This window comes from Felis catus, chromosome B4 (genome assembly GCF_018350175.1).
Source record: "Felis catus isolate Fca126 chromosome B4, F.catus_Fca126_mat1.0, whole genome shotgun sequence".
In the NCBI taxonomy this organism is placed as follows: Eukaryota; Metazoa; Chordata; class Mammalia; order Carnivora; family Felidae; genus Felis; species Felis catus.
Genome location: NC_058374.1, coordinates 6678993 through 6690500, shown reverse-complemented (window position 1 = coordinate 6690500; position 11508 = coordinate 6678993).

The following is an 11508-nucleotide window of genomic DNA, read 5'->3' as shown; positions in this document are numbered from 1 at the left end:
TTATAATCTTTCTAAATTAAACACAATGTTAGAACACATGTTGGGATCAGGAAAAAAGTCACCGTGGCAATGCGTGATGCAAAGGATATGCCTTGAAGAAACCACGCTGCTCTCTTGAAAGAGAAATGCTTAATACCACAGGTGCTTTGAGAGTTCTCCTTGAAAAGCATGCGGACTCAGAAACTGAAAGTGCTTTAGGAATTCCAGTTCTCCAAATGGGCAATATTTGTCAACACTTATTCTGTCAAATCACTCGTGCATTATCAATCGTGACAATTAGAAGAGACCTTGCAGATGTTGTCTTTTAAATTCTCTTGATGTGTCCGTCTCTGTTCTCCTGCTTCCCTCCCCCAATTTGTTTGACATGAAGATTTCTGAGACAAGTAAAACTTGTAGCTAACATGAGAATTGTGTTCTATGTGCCGGGTGCAGCGCTGAGCCATTTACTTGCCTCAGCTGACGCAGGACAGACCTCTTTTCTTATCTCTTTTATAGATAGCGTATCGGGCTCAAAGGGTTTCATCTTGCAGGGAAGTGTTGGAGTGGGTGTAGGTCTGATTCCAGTGCTGGTATCATTGTGTTCCATGATATGTCCTCTCATATCTAATTAACTTAATTTTAATCGTTCTGTTAAATAATTGCAACACACCTGATGGAAATTTAACGGGGGACGGGGGACATAAGAATCAAGTCCAGTAGGCTTCAAAGCACCAATGAACCTAAATTTCTTTTTAACATTTATTTATTTTTGAGAGACAGAGCGTGAGCAGGGGAGGGGCAGAGAGAGTGGGAGACACAGAACCCGAAGCAGGCTCCAGGCTCCGAGCTGTCAGCACAGAGCCCCACGCGGGGCTCGAACCCACGATCCGGGAGGTCGTGACCCGAGCCCAAGTCGGACGCTCAACTGACTGAGCCCTCCAGGTGTCCCAAAGCACATATGAACTTTAAAAGTTGGCGCTAAGTCCCACCATTAAGGCAGATGGGTGAATACAGCTGTGTCACTCAGCACCGGCCCGCATTGTCCCCCAAGGATCAAGTCTCTGGACCTAGCTCTTAGCCATCAAGGTGTCAATTCTTTCTTCCTGATGAAAAGCTGAGAAATGGAAAGGAGGCTCTGAGCGAAGGTGCTTGAAGAGGAAATAAAAGGGGGTAGGGTGACAGAGACTCAGCAGAGGCTTGGTCATTGTTGTGAAGACTTCTCGATAGACTTCCCTTTTTCAGCTTTATCGAGGTACAACCGCTAAAATGATAATATATTTAAAGCGCACCATATGATGACTTGACATATGCATACATTATAAAAGGATGGTCACCATCCAGTTGATGAACATATCCATCACATCACATATTTACGTTTTTTTGTGTGCGTGAGAACACTGAAACTCTCCTCTCTGAGCACATTTCACTTATAAAATAGAATGTCGCCAACTACGGCCACCATGTTATACATTCGATGCTCAGACTTCACTCATTTTGTAACCGACAGTTTGTACCCATTTCCCAACATGTCCCCTTTGCCCTCAACCCCCAGCTCCGGGCAGCCACATTTCTATACTTTTTTTAAAAATATTTTTTTACGTTTATTTATTTTTGAGAGACAGAGCACGAGCAGGGGAGGGCAGAGAGAGAAGGAGACAGAATCAGAAGCAGGCTCCAGGCTCTGAGCGGTCAGCACAGAGCCCGATGAGGGGCTCGAACCCACGAACTGTAAGATTATGACCTGAGCCAAAGTCAGACGCTTCACCGACTGAGCCACCCGGGCGCCCCTCTATTCTTTATTTTTATGAGTTTGACTTTGTTTGCTTGTTTGTTTGTTTGTTTTAAGATTCCACATATAGGTGATATGTGCATTCTTTGTCTTTCTCTGTCTGGCTTATTTTGTTTAGCACAATGCCCTCCAGTTTCATCCATATTATCACAAATGATAGGATTTCCTTCTTTTTTAAGGCTGAGTGGTATTCCATTTTGTGCATATTTCTATCTATCTATCTATCTATATATCATGATTTTCCTATCTGTATCTATCACGTTTTTAAAATATTTTTATGAAGTGTTTTTCTAATGTTTATTTATTAATTGTTGAGAGAGGGAGAGAGAAAGAGAGAGAGAGAAAGAGAGAGAGAGAGAGAGAGAGAGAGAGAGAGAGAGGAAGTGGGGAAGGGGCAGAGGGAGAGAGAGAATCTTAAGCAGTCTCCATGCCCAGAAGTGAGCCTGACACGGGGCTTGATCTCATAGCCATGAAATCATGACCTGAGCCAAAATCAAGAGTTGGATGCTTAACTGACTGAGACACCCAGGTGCCCCTGTCCAATCAGTTATTGATTTAATATCTGTACTTGTTATTGGTTTGTTCAGACTTTCTATTTCTTCATAATTTAATCTTGGTAGGGTATGTGTTTCCAAGAATTTACCTACTCATTCTAGGTCGTCTGATTTATTGGCACGGCATATACTTGCTCATAGTTGTTGCTTAGTCGTTCCTTAGCATTTCTGTGTTATCAGTTGTAACTTTCATTTTTTATTTTGTAAGTCTTCTCTCTTTTGTCTTAGTTTAACTGAAGGTTTGTCAACTTTATCTTTTCAGCAAGCAAATTTTTGGTTTCATTGATCTTTTCCATTGTCTTTCTGGTCTCTAATCTCTGTGTCATTAATTTCCACTCTGATCTTTATTTCCTTCCTTCCGCTAACTTTGGGCTTAAGTTGTTTGCCTTCTACTCGCTCCTTGATGGTCAAGGTAGGTTGTTTATTTGAGATCTTTCTTTTTTCTCTTTCATTATTTTTAAAAAATTTATCTTTATTTTTGAGAGAGAGAGAAAGAGACAGACAGAGAGACAGAGAGACAGAGCACGAGCAGGGGAGGGGCAGACAGAGGGAGACACAGAATCCAAAGCAGGCTCCAGGCTCTGAGCTGTCAGCACAGAGCCCGATGCGGGGCTCGAACCCACAAACCGTGAGATCGTGACCTGAGCTGGAATCAGACGCTGAACTGAGTGAGCCACCCAGGTGTCCCTCTTTTTTCTTAATGTAGGTATTTATCACTATACACTTCCCTCTTAGAACTGGTTTTACTACATCTCATCAGTTCTGAGAGGACGTGCTCCTGTTTTTATTTGTTGCAAGGTATTTTCAAATTTCTCTTTTGATTTGTTCTTTAATCCATTGGTTGTGCGGGAGTGTGTGGTTTAATCTCTACATATTTTATACATGGATCTTTTCTTATGGGAACCCTTAGGAGACATTGGGAACAAGCTTAACCAAACAGTAATAAGTTTATCAGACTGCCTCCATCAAGAAATTTTAATGACAGAAAATTGTTTTGTCTATAAATTTCATTTTAACCTAAGCAAGAGGGAGAGCAGGCTCTGTTCATCTTACTTTATAACTGGAGAGAAGACCCACAAGAAGTCAATGAAGATGCTACTATGTGTTGAACTATGTCTCTGCCCCACCCCTGTCCCCCAATTTACATATTGAAATCTGTCCCCAGTGCTTCACATGTGACCATATTTGGAGATAGTGTCTGTACAGAGGTAATTAAGTTAAAATGAGGTCATTAAGGTGGACCCTAATCCAATATGACTGGTGTCCTTATAAGAGGATTCCTCTGGATCCAGACATGTACAAAGGGAAGACAATGTGAAAACACAAGGAGAAGGTGGCCATCTAGAAGCCAAGAAGAGCCTTGAAACAGACCCTTCCCTCACAACCCTTGGAAGGAACCAATCCTGGCAACACCTTGATCTCAGACTTCTAGACTTTAAAACTGTGAGAAGGTGGACACTTGGGTGACTCAGTCAGTTGAGCCTCTGACTTTGGCTCAGGTCGTGATCTCACAGTTCATGGGTTCGAGCCCCGTGTTGGTCTCTGTGCTGACAGCTCGGAGCCTGGAGCCTGCTTCAGATTCTGTGTCTCCCTCTCTCTCTGCCCCTTGCCTGCCTGTGCTCTTCTCTCTCTCTGTCTCTCAAAAATACACACATGCTAAAACAAATAAAAAAAAAAAAACTATGAGGAGGTAAATTTCTTTTGGTTAAACCACATAGTTTGTGGTACTTTGTTATGGCAACCCCAGCAAGCTGAAATGTGACACCTCACACACTTTGTCCCTCAAATCCCTGTTTGTGCGTGTTTCTCTACACCCGAGGTATCCAATATGGCAACCATTAGCTACATAGGTCTATATAAATTAATTAAGCAAAGTGAAAATACAGTCGCGCTAGTCATATTTCACGTACTTGCTAGCGACTGCTGACTGGACAACACGGATTATTATTCTGTCACCACAAAAAGTTGTATTCAACAGGGCTGGTTGAGACTAACCTTAATTTAATGTCACAGTAGAGAGGGAAGAGACAGAAGAGAGAGAAGGTACAACCTCTAGGACCACACTGAATATCGAGTAAATTTTTAAGACTTAAGCTGAGACCATTCCGTACCTGGTTTAGTTTAGTCTCAACATGAGCGGTCACAAAGAAGGGGTCCGTGCGCGCGTGTGTAAGCGGGCCATCCCCCGAAGTCCCCTTTTATCTCGAACCGAATTTCTAAGCCTCCATGTCTGCTAACCGTTGTTCCTGATTTTCCCACTTCCAAAACTCCAATTTAAGCCTTAGTGTGATTTGTTTCTTTAGGCGTGCCAATTCCTGCAACATATCGCGCACGATTTCAACCTTATCCCTTAAGAATGCGACTTAATCCTACATTCAAATGGCCGGGGCACAAGTGAACCTCTGTTTTAAATGACCGGTGAAAAACTGGATGTGAAAAGGGTCAGAGGTTTCCCAAACAGCGATTTCCTGGACGAGGTGTGTGTGTTCCTGCTCTGGTGTGAATTATGGGGCAGGAAGGAAGACAGAGCAAGCGAATTAGAGCAAAGTGTAAAGAGGAGAGGGCAGAGAAGGGAAAAGGGGGGTTTTTGGTAGGAATCGCACTGGTGGATGAATAATCTCAGAAAGCATCTAACGTTTAAGCGAAGTTGCTAAAGTCTTTTTTTTTTTAATTTTTTTTCAACATTTATTTTATTTTTGGGACAGAGAGAGACAGAGCATGAACAGGGGAGGGGCAGAGAGAGAGAGGGAGACACAGAATCGGAAACAGGCTCCAGGCTCTGAGCCATCAGCCCAGAGCCTGACGCGGGGCTCGAACTCACGGACCGCGAGATCGTGACCTGGCTGAAGTCGGACGCTTAACCGACTGCGCCACCCAGGCGCCCCTTAAGCGACGTTGCTAAAGTCTTAAGGGAGAGTACATCGCTCTGAGTTCCCAGCCAGGAATTTGAGTCAAGCCGAGGCAAAGATGTGAACGGGACCCATCCACTTGTAGAGACCTACAAGAAACCGAATGATTCAGAAGGAAAAAGAAAGCCACACGAGAAGCTGGCACGGACAAGTAGTTACGGCTTATTATGTGGCAGGACTGTCTTCTTAAGTAGAATTCTGCCTAGGGGACAGGGTAATAAATAGGTCGGGCGTGACTCACACGGAGGCGAGAGAGCATGGGGGGATTGGAGAAAGGAAGGGTTGCCTCGCGCTCACGTGTCTTCCCAACGGGTATACGTGAAACCGGAAATCCCAGTGGTTAAGACTACACCCCCCTCAGCTCTTTCCAGCATTTCGTACGTTAGCCCCTAATGAGGTAGGCTACCGATCCCTAAAACTGGTGTGCTGGCAAGTTTTTGCAGCCAATTCTCAGAAACACAGGGAGGCTATGTCCTCCCTGCTGGTGCACACCCTGCAGGTTAAGGGCAGACTCCTTCGCAAGGCCGTCGCGACTTCAAACACTAGCCACAAATTTCAGGCATCCCCTGCCCCTCTGCCTAGCTGACTACAAACGTGGGCCTTCCCACAATCCCCTCAGTTTCAGAATGGGTCCGAATGCCACACCGAACTCAGGATGCCCCTGAGGAAATGATTACCATTTCATTATATAGGACACAAATGAAGAGCCAAATGAACAGGCATGTAGGGCAAGTTCTAGTAGGGTCTCAAGTTCCTGCCTCAGGGTCCAGACTTTTACATGGGGATTCATATATGGGCGGGATGGATTAAACCATTGGCCACGTGACCGAACTCAGTCTCCAGTCCCTTTCCTCTCCCAGCGTCAGAGTTGTGGCCGAAAGTTCCAACCTTCTGTGCCCATGCTTGGTCTTTCTAGTGTGGCCAGCCCTTCCCTCGAAGCTATAGAAGGGCTCATTGTGAGTCATTTCATTAGTACAAACTCAGGCATGTTGTCAAGGGGCTTGTTATAAGTAACAAGAGTTACTCCTATTATTCAAAAAATTCCCAGAGTTTTTGGAGCTCTGTGCCAGGAAAGACAGATGCCGGCTATGTTCCTTCTCCTACCTCAGGAAGAGATACACGTGATACGCTCTCGTGGGCTGGTGTGGGTTGACTCCAGCACACCACTGTTCCTAGCCTCTGGATTCTTCTGCAGAGACTTGAAAAAATCCTAATATCTGGGTCTCAGCCTCAGAGATTCTGCTTTAATTAGTGTGGGGACCAACCTGGCCCTGAAGCCTTAGAAGCTCCCGGGATTTCCTCGTGTGCAGCAAAGCTCGATTCCTACGGACCCTCCTTCTCCTTCCTTAAAGCCTCCCCCAACAGTCTCCAGGATATAAACCCAAAGGGGTTGGAAGTGGGATTAACCCTTTTTGGTTTTCTGAGCGATAAGGCAGAGTTGCAAGGGATGCCCTGGCACAATTTAGGGCCAGCCGTCCTGCTCCTGCCTGGGATCTAGGAAGCCTGGCATTGCTCTGTGCCCCTAAGAACCTTTCTGTGGCATGGACACCCTGGCTTGAAGCTCCAACTGTCTTCTTCATCAATCATCATCGTCATCATCATCATCATCATCACAAGCCTGAGCATGTTCAAACCTGCTGGAGACAAACCTGAACAGGTCCCAAGAGAGAAATGGGTCCTTAACCCAAAGGCTTCGTGCAGATCCTACTAACTGAGTTAGTGAGTTTCCTCTCGGGGCATATAACTAAATGATTACCATAAACTATAAGATGCTCTATAGCCTACATCATTCTTTTAGTTAGGTATTTCCATGAGTTCCTTCTTCCAATTCCTTCAGCTCTTTGTCGACACGTCACCTAATCAGTAAGGCCTCCCCTGACCCTCATTTTCCCCAACACAATTGGTTATCATGGGAAGTATTTCACACATGCTTCCCCAGCGACTGCCTACATCTCTGTACCAGGAAGAAAGCCTGGGGAGAGCCATCCAACAGGAAGCGGGGCTTTCTGGGAAGAAGCAAGGATCTGATTGAGATCCTTCAGGATCCAAGTTTGTCATTTTAAGTCAACGCGCCACTCCCAGGGGCTTAAAGCCATCGCAAACGTGTGCCGGGTTCTAGCAGAGTGTAGTCTCGGAGGGCAGCATGTGGTTCTTAGGATGTGCTGTCGAGGGAAGAAGTCCTCGGGCCCCCTTTGTGTTCCCTGGCGATCATCCTCCGGGAGGGGAGAACAGGAGTGTGAAATTGTTTAACAGACGGAGCTAGAAGTTCAGAGCTCTCCGTCCTTGTTAGGAACCCAAAAAACTAGAAATGCTTACAGATAAAGCTTACGTGTTTCTCGGAGATGGCAATCTGTCATGTTCCACTACCCAGTGGTGACTCTGAAACTCCTACTACTGATCTGTCATTACCTTTCATTCATGTCTCCGCTCGTGAAGGGCTATGTGTGTCCAGCCACGACTTGATGAGGGCAAACCTGCAAGGAGTTGCCCTCCGCCAGGCACTGGTGAGCTGGACGTTAGACAAGTAAGTACTGAAATTGTTTGATTCAATTTTACTGATCTCACAAAAGCAGAGTTTGGGGTTTCGTAGGATTACAATTTAAGGCACATCATCTAACCTTGGGGTCAGAGACGTTTTGTTGAAAAGTGACATCATAAGTTGAAGTTTGAAGGATGAGGAGAAGTTGTGTTGAGTTTCTAAAAAATAATTGAACTTGATTCTCTAGCCGATGGGCATCTTGTCCCTGAAGGTACAGAATCAAAATTGTCCTTCTGCAGAAGGGATTAATAACCTATTTTCGTATGTGTGTGTGTGTGTGTGTGTGTGTGTATTTAATTCTGCTGAACCAGAAGGGAAGAACTGGGTGGAATAATATCTACTTGCTGAACAAACGTATAGTGACCCTTGCTATCCAACCCCAGCTAAAGAGTTCCTGTATTTTTAACTAAAGGTGGTATTAGAAGTGTAATTGGCAATGTTGTTTTCCTTTTCATTGTTAAGTGCATTCATTAACTCTAATTGATATTTCAGGGCTTGTATCTTGGTTGATAAAAGCTTAGGATAAAGTATGATTGTCCTATTTTTAGGTTTTGGAAAAAACACAGCTCTTCGGAAAAAGCGGTGTGCAACATGACAAAGGACGAGCCTGTTCCCCCTCGCTACCCCCAGGCATGCGGTGAAGGGCACTAAATGACCTTGGAAGCTCCATAATTCAATAGAGTTTCACGTGAATAAGGCATTATTTGATCTGAAAGCTACAGGGATCAGGTCAAGAAAAGCTTGCTTCGAAAGCCAGAGGAGAGAACCACAGGGGGAAATGTACGAGAACGTTGAGGATGCTTTCGCTGCACCGGCCAACGCATGACTTTGTCTATTACAAATCTGATTTTAATGTGGTCCATGAATTCTGCACTGGAAAAAAAAAAAGAAAGCAAAAGAAAAGGGGAAAAACATTCAGGTTGCCAAGGCCAGTCTATGAGGACTCAGAGCCACGGATGAACAAAAGTCCGGATCAGCTACTTAATCTAAGTAAGGGTGACCCACAACAGGTGGGGTTTAATTTTGACAGTTTCCCCTGTAATTCTATTGTTGTCACCAGGGCGTGGAGAAGAGCAAAGAAAAACGGAGGCAAGTACATCACGGGCAAAACTGAAGGGAATGAGTCCGTGAGAAGGGCTCCGGGGTGATGGAGTGGTCTTCTGTAAAAGCTCTCAGAAGGGAGGGGGAGCCATTTCAATAGCTGGCAGAAGGCCAGGGACAACTGTAGCTACGGGATGAGAGCAGAGAGAAATCCCGGGCCCCCGGGGGAGGCGTCTGTAGAATCCCCACCAAAAGAATCCACTCCCTGCCATCATTCCAGAGGTAGGAACCTCCTGAGGCCACCTGTGCCCACTTTACTGGCGAAATTCCAAGTCACCCTAAATTATTTCAGACTAGTGGGTGTTCACCCTGTACGTGCATCTTGCCATATCAAACTCTCCTGGTGATTCAGGCGGTGAATTTTGCAGCTTTGATGCAGAAACAGTGGGAGAAAGAGGTAAATACAGTTAACATTTATATGGCACGTATCGTGTGCCAGGCCTGGTTCCGAGTGCCTTACATTAGTTTCCTTCCTACCACCTTCCAACATTAAGAGGGAAAGACTGTGTCCTCTTGTTTTACCGTTGGCAGGACTGACGCGTGAGGAGGCTACGTCATTTCCTCAAGGTCACACGGCCTAATGGATGTGAATGTGGCCCATCTGGCACCAGAGTCCAACTCTTAAGCACTATACTGTACTACCCCTTTCGATGCAACAGAGCCTGTCCATATTGCCGTATTGGTAACGTGTTCACGAGACTGGTAATGGACAGGTCTCTGCAAGCAGTGACCCAAGAGAAAGAATTGGAGCTTGCTGGAAACTTTAACCCATCACATTAACAGAGAGAATAGACATAGACTCCTGTATGTGTTTATGCCTTGCAGGTCTGTATAGAATTGGGTTGATACCTCAAAACCAATGGTGAAAACTGCGTGAATTCTGAACATTCTAGAATATTCTAGAATATTCTGCGTGAATTCTGAACATTCTAGAATATTCTAGAATATTCTGCATGAATTCTGAACATTCTAGAATATTCTAATTCTGGTACATTATGTGTCATCTTCCAGGTGAGGGGAAAAAATCAAAACCTTTAGGATGACAAATTCCTATTTTAGTATATGTGCTGCCGAAGCGAGCACAAGGATGACAAATTCCTTTATGACCTTGCTCTTGTACTTCTCGTTGGCCTTACTTCTATTGACAACTCTCCTCTTTGGCCTACACAGTAGCCCTCTGAAAGGCAGTTCCATGAGGGGGACCATGCTTCTCGATGGGAGCATGCTTCTGGAGTTTGCTCCTCAATGCCTTCCCGAAATGCCCCCCTTCCCCTTCTCTCACTTACCCGACTAATTCATTTTCACCTCCTACAGCTCAGAAGTGACCTCCTTCAGGAAGCCTCCCGGCCCTCCCCCGTCAAGGCCGAGGTGAAAGTCTGTCCTGGGTTGTGTCTCTTGTCATCTTCAGCCCTTCTTTCAGCGAACTTCTCATGTGTATTGCCGACGGGGGTTTGTCTGTCACACTAGTAGACTGGTGGCCCTTAATGGCAGCTGTGGGAGAAAGACCTGGTTTATGGAAGGTGTTCAACAAATATTTGCTGAGCAAATGCGCCAGTTTATGTAGAGAAGATAAAATTCACGTGGTCTGTACTCAGAAGCCAACTGATGATGTTCTCTGGGGTGACAGGTAAGTATTTCTATTTTCCCTTTCCTTTCTGTTTTTCCCCTGTTCTTCCACCCTTCCTTCCTTCCTCCCCCACACTCCTTCCATCCCTTCTCTCTGTTTTTTTGTTACATCTGCTTGCTTTTTGGCAACGAGCATTTATTTTGCAATGCGTGCTTATTGCTTGTGTAACTAAATCAAGCAACCAAAGTCCTCCCGTTGTAGAGAGAAAACAAGAGGCGACCGAAGAAGAAAAAAAGATGAACCCCGCCATATCCTAAGACTGAGCCGCTAATATTGACACGGTTCTCTTCAGATGGTTGAGGTTTCCGACCAGGACTGCTGAGTCGGTTGGGCGGAGAAGGAGAGGTGGATCCTCCACCATACCTCAGTTTTCAGTTCGTATGATGTTTTGGCTGGAATTCTGGGTCCATTACCAAGAGACTAGGACACACACGCCTCTCCTTTGGGAACCAAGAGGTAAGAACAGCAACAACCAGCTACAGCCAGAAACTCTATTGAGGAAAAGAGAAAGCAGAAAGATTAATGTGGCGAGCTCTTCCTATGTGTTCCACGCCAGTAGGCAATTTCTCACCTTCTCTGATGTATCCTCTTGACTTTTCTGGAGGTAGAATTGCCTTAAATCTTTACCTGTGAAGGAACTCAGAGGCAAAGGAACTAGGAGACTAATCTGCATGAAGTCAGATAGCTAGCCAGGGAGAAGTTGAGTTGGACACAAAGTAACCACCCTCTCGAAACTCAGATGGACCGCGTTGTAAAAGCCAAGCAATGCCCCCCCCCCCCAAATAGGGGAGTCCCTGTCCTAATACTAACACAGGAAATGACTAGGATGTTGAGATATCTCCCTTTAACTTTATTTTACATGTGAGGTACAAAAAAAAAAGACAGAATCTATCAGGAAAAATGAATTCAGCTCCTCTAGTTGCCGCGGAGACAAACTACTTACCGACCACCTCCGAACCTTTTTCGTGGGGAACAACCACAATGGAGATTTCTAACTTCCGAGAATTGTA